A 23,846-nucleotide genomic window follows, 5' to 3' on the forward strand; every position below is an offset into this window, starting at 1 on the left:
AACAAGTGCAAGCAGAGAGATCCGGCCCTTCAAGAACCACCTACCCAGCCGCCCCCATGAAGACATTACCCAATGCCAAGTAAAAGCTAAGCAGCAACCAATTTTGGGCCCCCGGATGATGAGCCAATATCTCTGGAGCATAATGCTGGCCACCCCTGACAGTTACCTTCCTCAGTTGCAGAAAGAAGCCAGGGAACTGTTTGTATTGTCTGCAGGGCTCCATGGACAGTGCTGGGAGGTGTGATCACACTTCCCTTACTGGTTGCTAAGCAACAGCATTAAGCCAATGTACAAGGCTGGAGCTCTAGGAGGTGTGTGTGGCAGAGTGTGTGCATGCTCGGGAAGAGCAGCAGAGTGGAGTGGAAAGAAAAGTAGGCTTGTTGACTTTGTTTTGACTGAGAGATCTTGGCAGGTGAGGTTAAGAAGAACCCTGTCCTGCAGAGGGAACAAGGAGGAGACTGCAGTACTCCTGAATTGTGGGGAACAAGGGAGGAAACATCTGAGTATTTACAACAGTGGCAGAGGACCAAGTTCTGTTTAAAACTGTTCCCCAAGAACAGTACCTCAGAGTACACAGGTTTCAGGCATCTAGTTTCACTAGTTTTCAACTTCTGGGATATTTTGGGCTTTTTTTCCCCCCATATGTTACTCAGGGCTCATTTTATCTAGAGATAATTTGATTTATTTGGAGAACATTTTATCTGAAATGAAAGGAAAAGCGCCTTTGGTGTGTGTAACACCTGAGGCCTTTCTAGGTCCATGTTGCTAGGTGGAATACTATCGAAGCAAGCAGAATGCGCTGGCTCAGGAGAAAGAAATTTCTCCATCTCTGCGGGTATCTAAACTGGACTGGACAACCAGTTGGCATGAAAGCTTCCTAGAAGAATGACCTCGAAAGAGAAGGAGGGTGAAGCAGGGCAAGAGACAAGAGGCATAGGAACAAAGGCATGAGAGATGAAAGTAAAGGGTATGTTCTGAGAAGATGAGGTAAAATCAGCTTAACTACATGAAGGTAAGGTAGAATGTTAGGGGCTGAATTGTGTTCCCCCCAAATTCATATGCTGATGTCCTAACCCCCAGTACCTCAGAATGTGACTAGATTTGGAGACACATAAAGTAAGGTTATTAGGATGGACCCTACTCCAATATGACTGGTGTCCTTATAAGGAGAGGAAATGAGGACAGACATGAACAGATCATATGAGAACACAGGGAGAAGAAGCCCATCTACAAGCCAAGGTGAGAGACCTTCCAAAGAAGCCAACCTCATCCACACTTCAATCTTGGACTTCCAGCCTCCAGAACTGTGAGAAAAATAAATGTCTGCTGTTGAAACCACCAGTTGGTGGTATTTGTTACAGCAGCCCAAGCTGACGAACACAAGGAAAATGAGAAGCAAGGCTGGGGTAGAAGACCAGAGACAAAACGCAGAGGATTCTGGGACCATGAAAGCCAGGTTAAGGAATTCAAACTTAAAGACATCTGTAGATGGATTTTATATAGTAAGTTTAATTAGCAAACTCTTTCTCAACCAAAGGCCCATTTGGAGAGGGGGAAGATAGGAACGCATGGTGATGAAGAGGGAGGGACCACAGCTGAGGGGTCTTGTTTCTTGTGGAATGTTATGTCTACTGCTGGCCGTGACATTTTAAGATGGTGACAAAATCACTGATGCAGAGGTAGAGAGCCAGATGGGCAGGGCATCTGAAAACCATGCCATGCAAGGTGGAGGGATCACTGCTCTCTATGTTGAGCCTGGATCAGAAAATAATGGGTAGGTGGTCCCTCTCTCAGGGCTATCATACTGAAAACCAGTCATTATTCTGGACTGTTCCAGAAGGCAGTTCTAGCACCAGTGCGTGAGTTTCTGACAGAGTTCAGAGCTCAGCTCAGTGAAAGGAAGAACCTTCTATCAATGAGAGTTTTCCAACAATGATGAGTTTTCTGTGGGAAATATTATTCACAGGTGCCAAAGAAAAGAAGACCTTTCTCCATAAGAAGGAGTTTGGACTATATCACTTCAGTTGTCCACCCCCTCCTCCCCCAAATCATTCTCTGTTCATGGAGGCATGTCTGGTCCTTTGGGAAAGTCCGCTTTTTTTGTGACACAAGGAGACTCCCCATTCACTCTTCCATTACTCAAGCAGCAAGGTGAGCAGAGAGCAAGTAGTTCCATGAGAATAGAATAAAAATAAAGATCCACAGAACCTTTCTTGGGCTCTTTCTTTCCCATCTGCAAATGAGAAATTCAAACTACCTATAACACCTGCCATGGTCTTGAGTGGCCAGACTTGTAGCTGAATCAGGTTCTCCTTTGCTTCTGGATTGCTGTGAACTGCCCCTAATGGCATGTTCAATGGATTTTTAAAGATAACTTAGTGCATGCCAGAGAGTACCGAGCCACTAGCTAGGGTCGAGAGCGGGGAAGACTGTCCTACAGGGCTCACTGAGAGGCAGAAGGAGGAGGGTGCCCACTGTCATCCAAGGCAGTGCGCTGGGACAGCAGCAAGAACAAGGCCACTCACTCTGACTACAGGCAAGAGCAGATCATGAAGGCCTCACAGAGGCTGAACACAGAAAGCCGAGGAGGGTTTCAGAGGAAGAACAAAAACGTGAAGAGGCAAGAGGGAAGGAAGAATATTTGAGTGGAAAAACACAGCTCTCCTGGCAAAGGTGTGAGAGGTGAACCTCATTTTGGGAGGCGAGGAGTTTGGACACCTTTGGTACGTGACAGATCAGTCATGTCTCAGCCATCGGTATGAGCCTCTCCTGGTTCTCAAACTTGGCCCCCAGAGCCCGGAACCCTCATGGTGCCCCCAGGCTCATGAGCTCCTGGTCTCCTCCATGGGAGCAGTGGACGTGTTTTCACTTGACTCATCTTCCCACATATGTGTCAACCCTGTCATAGGTTCTGCTTGTTTTCCATGGCTGAATCAACTGTGTGTAATAGAATCTGTCTACCTCCCTGGCTGGAGCAGAAAGTCTGTGTAGTGCTGACTACCCCCCATTGTCAGGAGGTTAGGTCCATAGTTTGGAAAGCAACAGCTTCCCTCACAAGCTGTAAAAACCCAGCCCTGGCTCAGTTTGCCTTTGCAGGGAAATGGGCATCAGTTCCCACAGACTTTGTTTTCCAACCCAGGAAAACCTTCATGCAGAACAGCCACATTGTCCCCTCAGTGGTGGGCAGCTCCCCACTTTCACCATGCTGCTCACTTTCAGGCTTACCCAGATATCAACACGGGCAATCTTGTCCCCAGGATGTAGCTTCTTTCCTTAAACACGTGTCAAAGATGATGAGGTTTCTATTCCCTTAGGAGAGGGTAACAGAATTCCTCCAGGAAGAAAACTGTATTTGTTTAGGAATATGTCTGCTATGGTCTGAATGTATGTGTTCTTCCCCAAATTCTTATGTTGAAATCCTTCCCCCCCAGGGGATGGTATCAGGAGGTGGGCTCTGGGGAGGTGATTAAGTCATGACGGTGGAGCTCTTATGAATGGGGTTACTACACTTATGAAAGAGACCCCCCCAGAGTCCCTCACTCCTTCCACCATGTGAGGACACAGCGAGAGAAGACTGTCCATGAACCAGGAAGGGAGTCCTCACCAGACACCGAATCTACTGGTGCCTTGGTCTTGGACTTCCAGCCTCCAGAACTGTGAGGAATAAATGTCTGCTGTTTATAAGTCACCCAGTCTGTAGTATTTTGTCAGAGCAGCCCAAATGAACCAAGATAATACTCTGCTAATAGGCGATGAGGCTCCAGGAGCCTGGGCAGGTATGTGCTCATTGCTCCAGAAAAGGAAGGGGAAAACAACGGGAAGGAGGATGGGGAGGAGACCAGAGAAAAAGTGGACTGCTGCAGGATAAGAGCCTCTTCAGAACAGTCTCTTCCTCCCTCCAGTTCTGCCATAAATGTTCTGTGAGGTTAGATTTCTTGGGGTAATTGGTGAAGGAGCTGAGTTCTGTGCCTTGGGGTGATGTGACCAAGCAAGATCTGGTAGCACAGAGGTGGCGAGAAGCACAAGGAAGTGAGTCCAGAAACTGGCCCGGCAGAGAGCTTGGCACAGGACCTTAGGCCACCTGCCACAAGTGGGGTCTCCGCCAAGCCTGACTAGAAGACAAGGGGGGTAGGGGCCCCCCATGAAATTGCAGTTAACACATACTTCTGTCCTGATAATATCTGGTGAATTATTGAGTGCTATGTGCAACGCACCAATGCCAAGGGCTTTATATACATAAATATATGATCTCTTTGTAATCTTCACGGTATCTCTTTAAGAAAAGCACTACAATTCTTGCCATTTGGCATGTGGGAAAGCTGAGGATTGGAGGGGTTAAGAATGTGCTGGAGGCCATGGGGCTGGGACGTAAGGAGCCACACCTTGAGTTTGAGTGCTGGCTCCCAACCATTACGAACACTGCCTGCTGATAGATTGTGATGTGAATTGTTCGTGTGCAGGCCGGATGTTCCTCTGCCTCCACCAGGAGACTGGATTGCCCCATAGTCAAAGGAGTACTAATATCAGGCCCAAGCTTGTGAAGGGAGGAGAGGAGTGGGCGAAGGAAGGATAAGGAGTTGGGGGATGGCACACAAAGTAAGCTGAGGTTCTTGCCATTTTCCTGGAAAGTGAAAGGTAGGGGTCAAGAACTGAGTCCTGGAGCCCTCTCTTCAACCTTAGGGCATTTTCCTTTAGTTACAGGACTCAGAGGAACACACACACACACACACACACACACACACACACACACACACACACACAAGGAAGAAGGCCAGAAGGCAGGCAAGTTTCATGAATATGGTAGAGGTTGGAGAAGGGTTATCAGGAACACTTTTATGAAGATAAGCTGTGACCTGTTCAAGGCCCATTCAGGGAGCTGTGGGTCTTCTCCAGGGTGACCTTGTCATTAAATAGCTATAAATAAACGGCAAAGGACAGGAGTTCCCAGAGATGTACCTGGGTCACTTGGGGTCACCATCAGCCTAGTGGCTTCATTGGACAGAAATGAGGTGAAAAGCAAGAACTAAAAGACAACCTTGGGGGAAGAGAAACTGCATTTGGAAGTTATTTGAGTGTTAAAGAGGGCAGAGTATGGGCTTGGCTGTGCATCAGCAGCTGAGGGATCTGGAAGGAACAGAATCTGGAAGAAGTACAGGAAGAAGAAGAAGAAAGGGGGATCAATCATAAAATGAAATTCCTGAGTCTGGCTTGGATGCCAAAGGCAGCACATTTTTTGCCTGAGGAAAACATTCTTAATACAGCTCTGGGGGTGGTATCCCTGAGTGATACAGATTAGTAATCAAATTATTTTCAAGGCTGATGAGCCCATGACGACTCTGGCACCCAGCCTCATCATCCCATGGACGGGGTTCAGCAAATGCCTTCCCCTCTCCGTCTCCTTGGCCCTCGTACACACATTTCAAGAACTAGGGGCCAGTAAGGGCCAAAGGAAACAGATCTTGGTTTGTTTTGGTTTGTTTTTCAGACCTTCACTGATCCTGCAGACACTGATCGAACACCTCCTCCACAATACCTGAGGGGGGACTCAGTCACTGTGACTCACATGACCTCCAAGATTCAGAGCCTAATTGGGAAAGACGATGTTATGGACTGAATGTTTGTGCCCCAACCCCCACCCCCCAATCCTCATGTTGAGGCCCTAGCCTATAATAGGACGGTGCCTAGAGATAGGGCTTTGTGGAAGTAATTAAGATTAAATGATATCATAATGGTTGGTCCTGACCCGATAGATTTAGTGTCCTTATGAGAAAAGAAAGAGCAACCAGAGTGCTCTCTCTCTCTCTCTCTCCTCATGCACACACGTGGAGGAAAGGCTATGAGAGGACACAGCAAGGTGGCGGCAGTCTACAAGCCAGAAAGAGGGCCCTCACCAGAAACGCACCACGCTGGCACCCTGATCTAAGAATTCCAGCCTCCAAGACCTGTGAGAAAATAAATGTCTGTCGTGTCAGCCCCCCAGGCTATGGTATTTTGCTATGGCAGTCTGCACTGACGAAGGCAGAGGGCACACATATAATCCACGATAGCACAAGGCAGAAGGAAAGTCAGGAAGAGGGTTGCGGGAACAGAGAAGGTGGAAGGGAAGCCAGACTGAGGGCACTGGGGAGAAGGGCCTGGCAGGGGTGGTGCTCAGGTTAGAGCCCGAGAGGTGGGAGTTTGGGAAGCCCAGGAGAGGCAGTCCTGACTGAGAGAACACCATGGACAAAGGTCAGAGGCCTGGAAAATCCACCAAGCTCTCAGGGAGCCTTGGGCAGATGAAAGGTTGGGCTTCACGGTGGAGCCCCATGGAGACCTGGTGGGTATTTCCACCAGGATGAGCATGAAACCATTTTTGTAGTGTTAAAAACAAAGCGAAGCAAAACCTAAGGAGGAAGAAATAGCTTCCCAACTCTGACTGCAGACAGAAGCTGGTGCTAATACATGCTCCTAAGTAACAGAATTGGCTTCACACTAGTGGTTGTCAAAGTGTGGTCCCTGGGCCAGCAGCATTAACAGCACTTGTGAGACTGTCCAAAAAGCAAATTCTTGGGCCCCACCCCAGGCATGCTGCATCAGAAACTGTAGAGTTGGAGCCCAGTGATCTGTGTTTTCAGTGATTCCGATGACACCGATGTTCGAGAAGCACAACTCTGTGCAACCTGGAGCAGCTAAGTTGCTTCCTCTTGGAATGTTCTCCAAAGTGTGTTCATCCTGGGATCAGGAAGTCCTCTGCCCACTCATCTCTTTTAGCAGCTGATGAGATTTTGACCATTTGGTTTTTTATTTGAATCCCTCTGCTGCCCCTCATTTCCACAGGTTTTGGAGAGCATCTCCAAATTAGCACTTTTTCTTCCTGAAACCTCCTCAGGTCTGAACAAATGTTTACTGAGTACAGGTTTCACATCCTGGCATTTGCTGGAATATGACTGGGAGACGAAGAGCCACAAGACAAGATCTCTGCCTTCCACCATTCCATTAGCGAGGCATGTACTTGTGAAAAATAAATTTATCTCAAGATAACATGTGCCTGGCAGACACGGATGGTACAGCCGAGAACTCTGGAGGAGGGGTGCTGGGGGAGGGTGGAATGCGGGCTCTGCCCTATGCCCAGTTCCTTTCCCCCGACCAGAGTTTTCTAGTCCTGAACACCCTATGTGTTCCATAATTCCTGTGAAATGATGCCTGTCTGCCCCGTTGCTTTCCAAGTGGGTGTCCTCTTCACAGATTCCCCATTCCTGTAGCCGAGCACCACCTCATCCTCTGAACTCCTCCCCCCACCGCCTCGCCCCCCCCCCCCCCCCGCCCAAAGGCAAGTTGGTTCCTGCTCATCTGGCCAAGCCCCTCTCTGTTCTCACTGCCCCACTCATTCACCACCGAGAAGTAAGGAGAAGAAAGCAGGAAGTGGGCTGCTCCTGAGGGCCAGCCCTCCCAACACCCGCTCTGGCCGCCAGCAGTGTGGGCAGATGTGACAGCAGGAACTCCAGGCCATGTCAACACGTCAACACCTCCCTTTACTGTCCCTTGCTTCCTGACTCCAACTCCAACCACACGCACTCCAGAGTAAAGATCATAGGAACCTGCCTTTCTGTACTGCCATGGAGGTCTCTCTCTCTCTCTCTCTCTTTTTTTTTAAATTGTATTTATTTATTTGAGAGAGAGAGAACGGGAGAGAGTGCGAATAGGAGGAGTAGAAGAGGGAGAGGGACAAGCAGACTCCTCACTGAGCAAGGAGCCCGACTGGGGCTCAATCTCATGACTCTGAGATAATGACCTGAGTTGAAACCAAGAGTTGGACACTCAACCGACTGTACCACCCAGGTGCCCCCATGAAGGTCTTTCTAAAGAGCGATATCATCTGTCACTTATTCCCCCTGCAGGATCTGAGGCTTTATTTATTTTTTATTTTTTTATTTTATTTTATTCTTATTTTTTTTTAGGATCTGAGTCTTTAAAAGCTATCTCTCCAGGCTTCACCCATGTCTCCGTTACTTCTTCATAGTTCTGGCCACAACGTCCATTCCATTCTTGTTCTCTTGCCTGCTATTCTTCCTCTTTCCATGCCTCACTCTCACCCCAAACTCCAGAGTAGTCCTTTCCAGGTCACACTGTCTTCTCAAGAGGGGACCAAAGGGGAAGAATGGAAGGGGCAGTCGCTCTCTATGGAATTGGCTGGTGAATCACTGGGGAGTGTGGTTTGTGGTCCGTTCCCTCCTGAGACTGGACAAGGCAAAAAGCCTCCAGTGATGGGCTCATGCCTGAGGCTACAGCAGCTCTGAAGTCCTCATGCTGGCAGGAAGGGCAGCGCTGGACTGAAGAAATCCTGCTGTATACAATCACCTCCCTGAAGGTACTGCTCCTGTGACTTATGACCCCGATTCAAATCCTGTAGTCATGTTACATGATCTTTGGGTTTCTCAACCACGTCCAGGATACTGGGCACACTCAGATTCTCCCATTTTAAAGGACGTCGATAAAGATATTCTAGGCAACAGAAAATGCAAAGTCTTGTTTCCAACTTGTAACTGCAAACCTGTTTTTTCAATAATTTTATATATGGTTCTAGGTAGTGTAAATTAAAGACCAGTGCTGGTTTCCTCAGCAGGAATTAAGAGAGGATAAAGAGGGACAGATCGGTGTGGCTGCTTGATTGATTCGCTCATTAGCTTATAGCCCTTCTTTTGTCCATTCGTTCATTCCTAAAGTTATTTGTTCATCCATCCATCCATTTTTATATATTGTATATGCTTGAATTTAAGGTAAAGCTCTTCCCTTCCCCAAATTATCTGTCAGAAAAAAAAGGAAGTATGTATTTTAGCCCTTACAGAATTTTTCATAGTATGGGCTGCCCTCTCAGCTACCCTATTTTGAACAAAAATGTACTCTCTGGGAAAAGTATTAGCCTGATACCCCTTCAATCAATGCCTCCAAAAGGAGGCTTACAAAGGTCACCTAATAGATTGTTTTTTCAGTAAGCCTGGTAATATAATATAGATTCAGTACCTTTTCTTGAGGGTATAGACTCGCAATTACAAGAGCTGAATTTTGTCATTAAAAAAACATTTAAAAGATCTTTTTTTTAAAGCAATACACGAAACGGTTTTATTGTGAACGTCAAAAACAAACAAAAACCTTCTAAAGGATTTGATTAAACTTTTCAACAAAGAAGGCATACGAATAACCAATACGTACATGAAAAGATGCTCCACATCATTAGTCATTAGGGAAATACAAGTGAAAACCACGAGATACCACTTCATGCCCACTAGAAGAGCTAAGATCAAAATTACAGACAATAACAAGTGTTGATGAGAATCAGGAGCAATTAGAATTATTACACGTTGCTGATGGGAAAATAAGATGGTGCAGCTGCTGGGAAAGCAGTTTGGCAGTTCCTCAAAATGTTAAACATAGATCACATGACCCAGGATTCCATCCCAAGGTAGATAACTAAGAGAAATGAAAACACACATCCGTGCAAAAACTTGTACATGTATGTTCCACAGGTGCATTATTTACAATGGTCAAAAAATGGAGACAACTCAGATGTCTATCAACTCATGAATGGATAAACAAAATGCAGCATATCCATACACCAGAATATTATTTGGCAACAAAAAAGGAATGAAGGACTCACACATGCTACAACCTGGATGAACCTTGAGAACATGATGCGAAGTGAAAGAAGCCAGTCAAAAAAATGTCGCGATATTGCATGGTTCCATTTATATGAAAGGTCTAGAATAGGTAAATCCACAAAAACAGAGAGTAGATTAGTGGTTGCAGGCGGCTCGGGGGAGAGAAGAAGGAATGACTGCTGGTGGTATGAGCTTTCTTATGGGGTGATACAAATGTTTTGCAACTAGGGTGCAAAACATCCTAGGTGTTTTGGCTCTGGGTGGCTCAGTGGGTTAAGCATCTGCCTTCGGCTCAGGTCATGATCTCAAGGTCCTGGGATCGAGCCCCCCTGCAATGATGGGCTCTGTGCTCAGCAGGGAGTCTGCTTTTCCCTCTCTCTCTCTCCTTCCCTCTCTCTCTCAAATAAACAAATAAAATCTTTAAAAAAAGTATTTTGCAATTAGACAGTGGTGTCTGTTGTACAAGTCTGTGAATATACCAAAATTCACCACATTTTAAAAGGATGAATTTTACGGTATGTGAAGTAGGTCTCAAGAAAGCTGCTATTCAAAAATAAATAAACATCTTCTGGATTAAAAAGAAATAGCCAACTCTCTTTAGACTGTAGGGACAATGATAAAGGCTAAAACGTGGATATGGTTCCAGTGGCGAAAGGACACTGAAGTCAAAGATGGGAGTGAAGTGTTGGATGTTTTGTAACAGGGGGAGTTGGAGAAATGTCGTATTTTAATTTAATGTATTATTTTGTACAGTATGTCACTTGAAACATGTCACTAAATATATTAAATATTACCCAAAAACATTTACATAGTCACAACAGCTTTTTTTTTTTTTAAACAACCCTCCTTATTGGGAAGCACACATATGGTCAGTTTCCGGCACACATTGTACATAACAAATGTCGGCTGTGTGTTAGGCAGCAGCTGCGTCCTCGGGATAGTAACACCAACTCTCGGTACGGACATGGTTCTGACCTCAACACAGCTTCCAGCCTCATTCGTTTCAATTAAAATGGAGCTCAATTTTGAAGCAATTTCTATGAAAAGTTTGTAAAACTGATTATAAAATCTTGTGGGTCATTCCTAATATTTCGGAGTGCCATCAGTTCCTTGGAGCTCAGATGCAAATTCTGTACCTCTTCCCCATAATCATGTGCATTTGCTCAGAGGGGAAATTTCTTTTTTTTTTTTTTTAAAGATTTTATTTATTTATTTGACAGAAAGAGACATAGCGAGAGAAGGAACACAAGCAGGGGGAGTGGGGGAGGGAGAAGCAGGCTTCCTGTCGAGCAGGGAGCCCTATGCAGGGCTCGATCCCAGGACCCTGGGATCATGACCTGAGCTGAAGGCACACGCTTAACGAATGAGCCACCCAGGCGTCCTCAGAGGGGAAATCTCTTCATCTCGTCTCAGGCCGTTCATGTATACAGTTCCCTGCCACCCCAACGCACCCACATGCCACGCCCCAGGCTGGATTCCTTAGTTTGAGATCATTCTATATGGAATCTACTTGAATCTGGACCCATTCGCTAGGCCCCAAAACACACAAACAATCAGGACCTCAAGAACTGGAGGCCTGGAAAGGATCCAAGATGACCCGAGCCCCAGGAGACGCAGTGAGGGCCCAGGGACCACTGTGTAAGAGGGTTGAGGACCCGACAGGCACCTCCCTCCCCACTTTGACCCCGAGAGGGTCTACTGTTACCTGGTTTAACACGGGGCTTTTGCCTGAGATCCATTTTGAGGAAAGCTCTTCACTAGTTAACAAGTCCCCAAACCTCCTTATTGTATGAGCAAATGAGAACCCTGAAACTCGAGCAGGCTGACCAGGTGACTCACCCAAGATCATGTGGCAGGACAGTGACACAGTGGCCAGTGACCAGACCCAGGTCTCCCCATCCCAGAGCAAGGCTCTCTCTGTCCCTCAGGCCTCTCCCGGGGAGGGAACACAGGTTGGGGGCTAAGGATTTAGCAAACAGGAGCAGGAAGGGTTTTTCTTAGAGAGAAAGAGGGAGAGGGCTCAGAGGTACCCTCGGACAAATGGAGGGAGGGCCACTCTCTGGAGACAGATGAGCTGATGTGTACCGTTTTCCAGTCTTGGGACTGCAGGATCCAGAAAGCTGAGAGCAGTTACCATGGCAGGGCCTATGCCTGTGCACAGTTAGGTCGAAGTCCGGGTTTCTAAAACCGCCAACCTGTCCCTTGCAAACCTCTCTTCCATATTCCCACAGCAATTTCACCCTCGACCAAGGCTCCCTGCCTTTTTTCCTATACCCTTTCCTCTGTCATTCAGTCTGGCCTACATGAGCTCAATACGCAGGAGGGTAAGGGAGGGAAAGGCAAGGATGCATGGATCAGAGAAACATGGGAGCAGCTTATAAAGAGATTACTGAGCTCCTGTTCTAAGTCCCCGGGCTCTAGGAAACCTCCACATTCAGAAGGAGCTAGGAGTGCATCCTGACCCCTGGGGAGAATGTGGTCCCTGCTGTTACAATTGACTGTTGTGATGCCAGCACAGGGAATGAGGAAGATCCCACCTGGCCCGCTGAGCCAGGCATCGGTGTGCAGGGAAGGAGGGAAACGGAACCTCCCATCCTGGGCATCTGAGGCAGTTAAGAAGGAGAACAAAATGGAGAGCACCTCCCTGACCCAGAATTTCACGCTGGGATGAGCTGATAAATTCTGGCAGATCAGGGGATGCAAAGAAGCCCTGAGGCTGCTGGGGTGGGGCGGGGGGAGCAACAGGTTTCCCAGGGGTCATGCATGGAGCCTCTGGGAGGAGTTGGGTTGGGGAAGGTGGACAGGGCTGTGGGCAGGAACACAGGACTTGAGCAAAGGTTTGATGGGGCCCAGAGAGCATATCACACTAGCGAGGGTGAAGGGCTTATGTGGAAAGTATGGGGGCGGGGCTGGGTTAGAAGGGTAGACAGAGGTTGCATTATGGATGGCACCAAAGAGCAAATTGAAGGAATCAGGATGTGTCTAGAGGCCTGGGAGCATCCGAGGGACCTGGAGGAAGGGGAGCGGCTCCTAGGTAATATCAGGGGGTATCAGCTAATCAGCTTGGCCTGGGCTAGAGTGGAGCCAGGGGGTAAAAGGGAAGACAGGAATGAGAGGCATGAAGAAGGAGTCTGCAGGATTAGTGACAGGTCAGATATGAGCAGAGAAAAGCAGAGAAGAGACAGGGAAGAGAACCTCAAGGTTTCTGACCAGGGTGTCTAGGAGAACGACAGGTGCATGAATGGGAGGGTTGCCTGGAGGAAGAGATGGTTTGGTGTGAGAAACTGATGAATTTGGTGGCTGACATACAGCACTTAAGGTGAACTGCTTGACTGGAAACGTCTTACAGACTCTTGGGAGTAGGGGGCTGAAGGGAGGAGGGTCTGGCTGGATGCAGAGCCCAGGAGTCATGTGAAGTGACGAGAGTGGAGGTGGGGGCAGCAGATCTAAGTGTATGTTGCCCGTTGATTCTCCAGGAGGCTGCCATACAGAGGCTGTCGTTAGGCTTGGAGACAGGCTAACACTTAGTACATACCTAGTAAAGATGAAGTCTGTGGGAGAGGGCTTATCTGTGAATCAAGGGCCCAGAAGGAGAGGATTAAGGAGAATGGCAAATTATAGCTATAACCTAAACAATTTGATGTTCCCATAAACCCTACATCTTTTTTTTTTTTTTTTTGAGATTTATTTACTTATTTTAGAGGGAGAGAGAGAGGGCACAAGCGTGAGGGGCAGAGGGAGAGGGAGAGGCAGAGAAAATCTCAAGCAGACTCCACACTCAGCAAGGAGCCCGACATGGGACTTGATCACAACCTGAGTCGAAACCAAGAGTCAGACGCTTAACTGACTGTACCACCCAGGCGCCCCAACCCTACATCTTTTCAATTCAACTAAGGACCAGTTTCCACTCAGAGAATGGAGAAGCCTCCAGTTGATGAGCAGATATCTCCAGGACCCCTAAATCATCCTGAATTACACAGTTTATCCAGACTCTTAAGACATGAACTGTTATAACAGGTCCTACCTGCTCCTCCTGAAAGGTCAAGCTCTCTTTTCTCGGATTCACTTTACCTGCTACTGCTCAAGTTTGATCAGGCCCCCCTTCACTCCCAACAGCTCTCTGCAGCCTTCAGAATAAAGTCCAAACTCTTCAGCTGCCAGGTTCAAGCCTTATCTTACATTCTGCCCTTTATCTTTATTGTCTTTTGACACCCTTGGCTCCACCCAAAATGACTCATTCAAACTAGGCCTTCCCACCTCCCTGCTTTTATTTACACTCTGCTCTGATCACAAGCACCATCCCAAGTTTCCATGGTCATCCCCTACCCATCCTTTCAGAGCTTTTCCAAAAATGCCACTTCCTCCAGGAAGCATTCCTAGACTCCCCTGACAGAAATAACCTCTCCATCCTCTGACATCATCACACTTTATGGGTGCGTTTTTTATGGCACTGCAAGTCCCCATTTTGTCTTACAGTTCAGTATCTTTATTTACTACCTCCCCGACCAGGCTGTAAACTTACTGAGAACAGATTAAGTCCTTCCCATGTAAAGAAAGACTGACCCCGAGAGTCAAGGAGGTGAAGAGGGGAGAAAGAGTAAACAAATCTCCAGAACAAGTTACAAATGAGAAAACTAAGGCTCTGTGGGGCAATGTCACCCAGCAAGACAGTGACCGAGTCAAAGCTCAGACCCACATCTCTCTAACCTGCCACTCTTCATCTCTCCAGAGATAGTGCCTGGGGAGCTTTCCGGGGCATTTTCACCTATGTCCAGGATTTCTCTTGAGGATCTCATCAGGGACGCTGTCATTTTTCTTCATTTTCAAGTGAGAAAGGTGAGGTCTGGAAGAGTCAAGCCCGAAGTCACACAGCTAGCGAGAGGCGGAATCTACACTGGGGCCATGTCTTCTGACTCCTGACCCTCTTTCCACTAACCCCGGGCTCCCAGCTTGCCTGCGCTGGGGGCTTGGGAACTCGAGCCCAGGACAGCCACTCAGGACTGCCTAGATGGGCATCACTGTACCTCGGTGCCCCATGTCCCTGTAAGTAGTGGAGGGAAGGTAACCGGCTGCTAGTAAGGGCGCCTTCCGAGCGTCAGATCCCTGGGAACCTGCCTGGAGCAGGAACCAGGGTTGGGGAGAGGGGAAACATACCTAAGAGAGGAGATAGGGTCCCACCGCAAATGCACCTGGAGAATGGAGATGTGCCTGAGGCTAGGGAGGAAGTAGGGGGCGGGGCCAACTCCATAATTTAGAAACCAGGAAAAGATGTGATGCTCCAGGGGCCAGGACCAGAGGAGGGGCTGTTCTCTTGCAGGTGGGTAATGGATCTCTGCCCCTCCCCATCCCCTAGGAGCAAAGCCTAAACTCAGGGCAGAATTCCCAGCAGGACTTCGAGGAGCCGCCTGGACCCTCGGGTGTCCCATAAGGATGCAGCTGCTGGGGGAGTCTGAGAGAGCCAGGTGGCCGGCAGACCCTCAGAGAGAAAAGGGGCACAGGGAAGGGGAACCGTCAGTCCTATGCCCTCAAAGCTGTTGGGACAATTGGCCTAACCGAAAGGGAGACAATTAAACCCAGTGCCAAGTTCTAAACACTGGGCGTGGGGTGTTCCTGTGATCCTCCCCGCCCCCCCGCAGGCTAGTGAGTGACGTGGCCAGAATCTTTGCTGCTGCATTTCAAGACAGAAAAGGCAAGAAAGGCACTGGAGAGGAGGAAAGTGTTAGTGAACTTGTAGCCGCGATATAGAAAAGGGGAAGGATCACCCTTCGGTGGATGTTGGCAGTGGTTGATCTTAGTTCTAACCGCATTGCCCAGCTGCCTTATGAAACCAGCAGTTCCCTTCGTGCTGGGGAAAGGGCTGGGGGAGAAGGCCTTGGGAACCAGAGGAGCATCCTTTCCTGCCGCCCACCCGCAGCCTACCTGGAAAACAAATCCTGCATTCCCATCCATCCGCCCATCGTGTCTAGGTAAAAAGGGCATTGGAATTTGCAGCCTCCAGCCTGCTCTCTTAATCAAACTGTCATCATGAGTAATAATTATCCCTTGGGAAACAGCAGAGTGACTCAAAAAGCGGTCCCCTCCCCCACTGCCACCCCCTCACACAGCTCAGAGCTTTGTTCAGGGTGCTGAGAACCCCAGAAAGTGAAGCCACCAGCTCAGCTCGGGAAGCCTGTCCGCTTAAGTGATCATGCCGACTCCAGTGTCTGATGGGCATTTGCAGAAAGTCTCCTGGGCTCAAGAGCTCATTAGGGCTGGCTGTTCATCAGATGCAGTGCAGGTGGGGGTGGCGCAGGTGGGGGTAGGGTGCAGGGCAAGAAGCAAATACTGCTGGAGAAGTGATGCTTGTCAGGGAGACAGCATGCAGGAGGAAGAGCCCCAAGTGCCGCCCCTCTGAGGATGAGGATGGCTTTTTTCCTCAGGGGCTTCCCACCCACTCAGATTAACCCTAAGTGTAAAAATATAACGATAAGAAGAGCCACACTTACTCAACACCAACTGTGATGCCTGTTGAAGGACCGAATTTTTGCGTTCAGTCGAGGCTATTAGGAAGCTGATGCATAAGGCCATCTGGGATGATAAAATATTGAAACAGGCCATGCAGGTTGGTACACGCCTGCTCCCCCGGCCCCCTCAATCACCTCCATCTTCTGGATGAGGATGACCAGGCCAAGGGACTTGCCTAATGTCAAGTTTGGGAGTCCGGGAGCTGGAGTTGGAACCCTGGCCGACTGACTCTAGGCTTTTGCACTTGACCACCAGACTACCAGCCCTGTGCGCGTGACAGGCCACTGCCCCCATCCCTACTCCTCCCCCTTTACCCTAGAACTCACGCAGAGTCTAAGAGAAAGCCCCAATCACCGAGCCAGCAAGAACTTCTCTTAATAATCATACTTGCAGAGCCCCGAGCATGCCAGCCGTTGGGTATCTCCAGCCACCCATGTGTGACCACCTCAGAGCCCCATCCATCTGGGAGGCCAGGGCCACATAGTCCAGAGCCCATGGCTCCCGGGCAGGGGGAAATGTAGGGGCTGGTAGAGACCTACCACTTGGGGTCTACCCTACGGTACACTCCCTCCCGTCCCTTCCTCACCATCAGTGTGCTTGCCTTAGCAGTATTCAGCACACATGGAGCCACTGCCAAAACCATGGAGGGCCACTGGCTAGGAGAAATCCTCTTCCCAGGCTTTTCTGACCCATGAGAAATGGGTGTAAGCTGCGGTAGGAAGGTTTTGGCTGACACGGGTAGGGGTCTGTGTCCATGGGGGATATGTGATGCAGGGACAGCTGTGCACCAGCACTTCAGTCCCTGAAGATTCTCCGTAAGTTGGACACTGCTGAGTCTAGGATAAATTAGATCCCTCCTGGCTAGAGTTATGGGATGAATAATGTCTTCTGAAAGACCTGCTTGGTCCCAGAACTGCGCCCACATCAACACTCACTAGCCATGAAATGCTATTTCCTTTGAGACAATAATAGGTTTCCCCCCACCCCTGCCAGGGTTCTAGAGTCAAAGCCACAGAATGCTAGAAGACCCAGTGATACAGAAGTCTTTTTCTGCAGGACCTTGTCTGCGCAAAGACACATGACAAATCTCCAGAGCCAGCTCCACTGAACATTTCATCAGTGGAACACCCATGACTCTCTCATGGCATAGAGTTTCTCGGAACACTGTTTGGCAGGTACTGCTCTAAAGAGTGGGGACAAAACACTCACCACTAGGCAGGGGGATGGGGAGATTCAGCCATTGGAAAGGGACCATTTTTAACTCCATGGTCCGCACAAGGGGAACACAATTTCCATTTCCTCTTTCTCTTAACAAATTCTTAACTCCTTCCGGTTCCCTTTTAGGAGGCCCCTAAATTGCTCTCACAGATTCTCCCATCAAAGTCAAAACATAGTTCACATGGCACCCCTACTTCACCTACCGCTGCAATGAGTCTATTTTTCTAATAAGGTACTCGCAAAAATGGGAATGATGGCAGTCAAATTTTATAGTGCATATGTTTGTGCCAGGCACTGTTCTAGCTGTTTTATGTGGGTTCTCTCTTGTAATTCATTCACATTTTCCTTCTGTTAAGTCTGCCCTGAGCCACCACCACCCCTGCAACCCCACACTACCCTCCTCCAAGAGGAGAGCTGGGGATCTCCTCCCCTGGAAACAGGTAACATGCAAAGGGAAGGGTAGAACTGAGAAAAAACAATTCAGGCTCTCCCTCTCTGCTTAGGAGCTAACCCACTCTCTCACTAGAAGCAGGACCCCTACCACATTATATCCCCGGGCACCTCTGAGGGCTCGATAAATATAATCAGAAATCAATGAGCCCCAAGCACTTTCTGGATGCTCCTTTGGTCACACCTATGAAGGGGTTACAAAAATTAATCTTGCCACTTTTTCTTGACTTCTCACTAGGCAATCTACATACATTATCACAGATCCTCCCAACAACCTGTTATTCCTGAATTCTTTCAGAAAAGAGATTCCAGCTCCAAGGAGCTAAGTGGTTTACATGGAGCTTCACAGTGGGCAAGTGGCCAAGCAGGGATTTGCATCCAGGTCCATCAGCCTCCAAAGCCCAATCACTTTCTGAGGCATCACAGTCCTTCAGCTGTGTAGATAAACACGCAGACCAAGGATTTTTTTATTTTTTTTTTATAAAGAGATAACATGGTCAGTCAGTGAAGGAATCCCAAACTGGAATCCAGGAGGATTGGTTACAAGATAAATATGCCCTGAAGACTGTTCTCCTGGTACCTGGGCACTGCCCATCCTTCACTTCCCAGCACGGGAACATCTTCACCTTCCTTTTAGAAGAGTGTTGCCAGATAAAATACCAGATACCCAGTTAAATTTGAACTTCACATAAACAATACCTAATGTCTTAGTATAAGTATGTCCCAAATATTGCACGGGCTATACTTATACTTGAAAAATATTCATGGCTTATCTGAAATTCAAATCTGAGTGTCCTGTGTTTTTATTCGCTAAATCTGGCAACCCCACCCTAGAGTCAGAGGCATGCTGGGAAGTCTCCTGCCTGGCTCTAGGTCCTAAGTGTTGCTCCAGTGGGAGTTGCCATGGCAGCCTGAGCAGGCCCTTCTGGAGCTGGCTCTACTTACCTACCCCCCCCCCACCCAGCTTCACCTCGCCCCTGCACTCTCCATGCTCCAAACATGCTGAGCTACTTTCAGGTTCCTGAATGTGTCATACTGCTTCTGGCCTCAGGTCTTAGCGCTTTGCTGTGTTCTGTGCCTGCCTTCTTCCCTCTCTCCCACTCTCTGGCCACTTCCTATTGATCCTTAGGGTCTCCACTTGGAGTCGCTTTTGCCAGGAAGTCTTCCCTGACACCCTGATCCCTGCCCCTTCCCATACTGCAGCACGCAGCATCCGCTGTCCACAGCGCTGCTTGCTCCAGAGAGCGGGGGTGGGTCACAAGCATCCTTGTGTCTCCACATCTGGCACCGACATGTAGCCTCAGGTAGTAAGTCAGCAGATGCTTATTAAACAAATGAATGGATGGATGGAGACTGTCCAGGCAGAGCTCGTCTCTTGAATGTGACTGCTTCCTTCCTCCCTTCTATCCTTACTCACGTTTTCATCTCTGCCTCCTTTCCTCCCTCAGAGTTGTGAAAGGCCGGGGCTTAGGTCCACAAGGGCATGTCCTGGACTGGACTCAGGTGAGGAGAGAGCAGTCAAGGCTCAGAGAGATCTCCTTGTGCCCCTTACCTGGTCATGCCATACCCACTGTCCCCGGGGGCTCACGTCTAGCTACAGGTTAGCGGAAACTTCTCCTTGGCTCCCAAATCCTCCTCGCACATGCCTGCTCTGTGTGCAAACTCTGCTCCCCTTCTCCCCTTGGCCCCTTTAAGGGAACCTAATTGGACTGAGCCCCAAGTTTGGGGTGTGGGGAGATGCCAGTGTCAGATGGCTGAGGGTTAGGGCAGGTGGTGGGGCTCGGTGGGTTCAGAACATCACCCATATGTTCCCTGTTCACCCACCCAAGGCTTTGCCCACGCACAGCCTGACAGCCAGAGAAGGCAGCAAGGAACTTAACCCTTTCGTGGAATTTAGAAGGTAGTTTCACAATGAACCAGTGAGCAGCCAGTGTTAACTTTAACCCCCAAACACACACACACACACACACACACACACACACACACACACACACACACACCCTAGAGTTCTACCTCTATGCCTCTCAAGGAACCCGGCTTGCTTCCAGTCAGGGCTTGATTTAGACAATGCCCTCTGGGGGGCAGGAAGTCCATGCCAGAGCAATGGGGTGTGCTGGGAAGACGACCAGGGTGGGGGTGCTGAAGGGCACGGGGAGAGGGTAGAGCGGGGAGGGCAGGGAGCAGCTCAGAGGCAGCTCCTGAAGTTGGATTCTGAAAGCCCTGCTCTGTTGCTCTCTGATCTGACCTTTAGAGGCAGGTGGCGATTTTGTGCCTTCTCATCATCCCCCCCCCAACCTCCCCTCCCAGAATACGTTAAGAGGACAAAGCGGGAGAAACACCCTTCAGTATCAAATTAACTCCAAAAATAGAATCACTCTGCCCCGGGGGGAGGCTAGCAAGCCAGGCGTGCAGCGCCCGCGGCTCCGGCCACTGAGTCCCTTCTGCAAGAACTCTCGCTTCCGTCCAGGTGTCCAGGTACGCACAGTCTCGGAATCACCCCCCTTCCAACCCCTACCACCCCGGCCAGCCTCCAACTTGTGGCTGGGCGCTCAGCCCGGCTCGCGGGAGGGGACTCACACTGAGAGAAGCGCTGACTCCGACGGCTCCTTGGCTGGGCCAGGTGAGGCGCCGGCTGCACAGTGGCAGGTACAGGTGGGTCCAGGGGCTGCAGCAGGTAGGGGGTTCGTGGCCGCTCTGGAGGCCTCTGCCGAGTAACAGGGCTGACAGGTTTGTGTTTTCCCCTCTCCTCCTCCCAGTTAACCACACCCCTGCTGCTCTCCTCCTCACTTCCTTAAAGGGTGGGGTGTGTTGTCGGTGGTGCTGAGTGTGTGCCGGCTCCAGCCTCTTACCATAAACCCTGAAATAGACGCCGCCATCAATTCCCTGAGCTGCACGTGCCCACCTGGGGACCCATCTCTGGAGCCCCAAAGGGGTCTTCAGCCATGGCCGTGGGCGTGCCCTGTGAATGGCTGACCCCTCCCAATTCCTCCCACCCCTCCCCTCCTCCTCCCACACCGCTTGCAGACTTTTGGAGGCCACACTTAAGAGGCTGGTGTTTCCTCTCTAGCCTCCAGGTAGGGTTCAGAGTGGGAGATGGTTACCTGGCTCCCATAATCTCAGCATCTGGGCCCCTCCAGGTCTCTCCCTGTCCTAAAGTGGCCCCAACCCCTTGATGGGACACTGGAGATCAGGTGAGTATCACCAAGGGCTTTGGCAGAACCGATCCAGGTGCTTGTGCTGTGATAGGGCAGGACCAGAGGGCAGCGCCAAGAATTGTCACAGAAACTGGGCAGCCTTTACCCAGCCCCATCTCCATATCAGCTGACTTCACTGCCCAAACAAAGAGGCTGGTTCACCTCTTTACTCAGGCAAACAGCACAGTGAAATTCAAGGCAGTGACTCAAGGGCACTTAGAAACCCTTTTCCCCCTGTTGCTGGAAAAATTCCAGACCTTCCCCCTGAGTAGGAGGAGGTGAACAGGACTTAGCATAAGGTCAGAAAGCTGGTATGTCCTCAATGTCCCCCACATCCTCAAAGTTCCTCCCCAGAGACCCTGCCCCAAACTTCTTCACTCTGGGTCCTGTGAAGGATTGGGATCTCCCACAGTTCTAGAACATGCTATTCAAAGGGTCGTCTCTGAGGATGGCGCCCCCTTGAGTTGTGTTGCCATAGGTGACAGCCCAGCATACATGACGGCCCCCCGCCCAATACAACCTCACTCACTAACCCCGAACTCAGCCACCCCAGGAGAACAATAGAAAAATCCAGCATTTGGTGAGCATGTCTGAATGCCAACCAGTGTTGCTAAGAAAGCATTCAGTTGACACAATTTCATTTAATTTCTCCCATTTTCTGAAAAGAAAACCAAGACTTAAGATTCCTTAATTTGTCCAAGGCCACAAAGCCAGAAAGTCAATGTTTCTCAATGTGACCAGAGGAAGGATGACTTGTATCTTTTAAAATGCAGATACCTGGATGGCACTGTGGGTTTACTGACAATCCGAATCTCGGAGCCTGGGGCCGACCTGCCCAACCAAGGCAACTGACAACCCATCGGATGGGAGCTCATAGCCACACCTGCAGGAGCTCCCCCTGGTTCATCCCATTCACCTGTTCATGCTGTCCCCAGCACCAGGTAATGCTGGCAACCTGCAAAGCAGTCAGAAGGTGTCAGGGAAAACCTTGGCTAGGGCTCGGGGTGATCAGGCAAGTGGGACTGGTAAACTGGAGTTAGCAGGCAAAATGTGGGGGAAGACTAACGGACCAACTGACCACACTACAAGCAGATTGTCAGAGGGCTTCGGAAAATGGGGGCTCCGTGTTCCTGTGCATGGGAATGAGGAGATGAATGTTGAGCTGTTGAAAGTTAGATACTTGCATTAGCTGTTGAGGGTCTGTGTTGGGCGGGAGGCAGTGGGAACTAAGGAGGAAAACTAATCCAAACAGGTTTAAGGAAAGGTGAGTTTGTGTATGCTGCCGCCCTGTGGCCAAATCCATAAACTACCATCTAATCGGGCCCTAATTCGAGAAAAGTTTTCAGATTTTCAAAATTTTCAGAGGATGTTGAATTCTTCACAGATATTTCTTTAAAGCTCTGAAACCTAGTCCCTAGCATCATAGGATAATAGGTTTTATTTATTAAAGAGACCTTGGGAAACTCCCTGGGATGGATACTGTGCCTGTAGGTCTCTCTATGTCTTATCCAGTATCAGTCATGAAAAGTTAAGGTGACAGGATCACACGTCAGCCTGTTACCTGCCTTTTAAAAAAACCTATCAGAAATGCTTCCAGGAGCCTAGAATTCTATGTAAATGGTCTTTTAAAATTCTACTGACGTCTCCTTGTGTGTTCTAAACTTTAAGATGGTAGCCAACGGAGCAGGTTTAGATGCGCACGGGAAGGAGCCGGTCAAGAGGGAACAACGTAACCTTGGCCAGGCCAATCCATTTCTTTGAGTTTGTGTTTCCTAATCTAGGAGAGTAGAGGAATAAGAAGTACCTCCCCAACCTATTTCACAGGGTACTGTGATGCCCCAATTAACTGATAGATATGAAAATATGCATACTGTGGTGATTATTATGTTATTGTGCTATAACATGCTATGATTTTATTTTTAGAAATAATGGGAATTGGGGGCGCCTGTCTGGCTCAGTCGGTAGAACATGAGACTCTTGATCTCAGGATTGTGAGTTCAAGCCCCACATTGGTTGTGGAGCCTACTTGAAAAGAAAAGAAAAAAAGAAAAGAGAAGAGAAGAGAAGAGAGAAGAGAAGAGAAGGAAGGAAGGAAGGAAGGGAGGAAGGAAAGGAAGAAAGGAAGGAAGGAAGAAAGAGAGAGAGAAAGAAAGAAAAAGAAGGAAAGAAAAGAAAGAAAGAAAGAAAGAGAAAAAGAAAGAAAAGAAAGAAAGAAAGAAAGAAAAAGGAAGGAAGGAAGGAAGGAAGGAAGGAAGGAAGGAAGGAAGGAAGAAAGGAAGGAAGAAAGAAAGAAAAAATAGGAATAGGGTAGGTTTAGGGGGGAGTGATTACATAGGTATCAGTTATACAGATACAATCAAGTGTTCACTGTGTGACTGGAACTTTCATCCATCACCTAATGGGCCTTCACAACAATTCACTGAGGTAAGTAACAGTATTCCTATTTTGTAGAAAGGAGGCTTGGAAAAGGTAAATAATTTGTCCACAGCCACCCAGGTGGGAAAGAGCAGGGCTGAATATAAACCCATTATTGACATGTAATGATACGTCATCGGAGTCTCTCTATTATGGATAATGGAATGAAATCACGTAATGTAAATTTGTTATTAGAATACATTTCATTTTGGGGTGCCTGTGTGGCTCAGTTGGTTAAGCGTCTGACTCTTGATCTCAGCTCAGGTCATGATCTCAGGGTTGTGAGTTCAAGCCCCACATTGGGCTCCGTGCTGGGCATGGAGCCTACTTTAAAAAAAAAAAAATCAGAATACATTTCATTTTAAAAGAATAGTATGGTTATAAGTGTTCTGAGCAAAAAAAAAAAAAAAAAACAAAGAAAAAAGAAAAA

General features: G+C 48.7%; 1 protein-coding gene across 4 annotated transcripts in view; it reads right to left on the reverse strand.

The window, feature by feature from the left end:
- PTK2B (protein tyrosine kinase 2 beta) overlaps positions 1-20,598 on the reverse strand; it is a 126,581-nt gene extending 105,983 nt beyond the window's left edge. For 2 of the 4 annotated variants that reach the window (XR_003520862.2, XM_027599354.2), the window contains exon 1: positions 20,385-20,598. The gene's annotated coding sequence lies outside the window, so the exon portion shown is untranslated. The remainder of the gene's footprint in view (positions 1-20,384) is intronic. The other 2 variants (XM_027599353.2, XM_027599352.2) reach the window with 1 other exon arrangement.
- Between the last annotated feature and the right edge of the window lie 3,248 nt (positions 20,599-23,846).

This window comes from Zalophus californianus, chromosome 2, assembly GCF_009762305.2.
Source record: "Zalophus californianus isolate mZalCal1 chromosome 2, mZalCal1.pri.v2, whole genome shotgun sequence".
NCBI lineage: Eukaryota > Metazoa > Chordata > Mammalia > Carnivora > Otariidae > Zalophus > Zalophus californianus.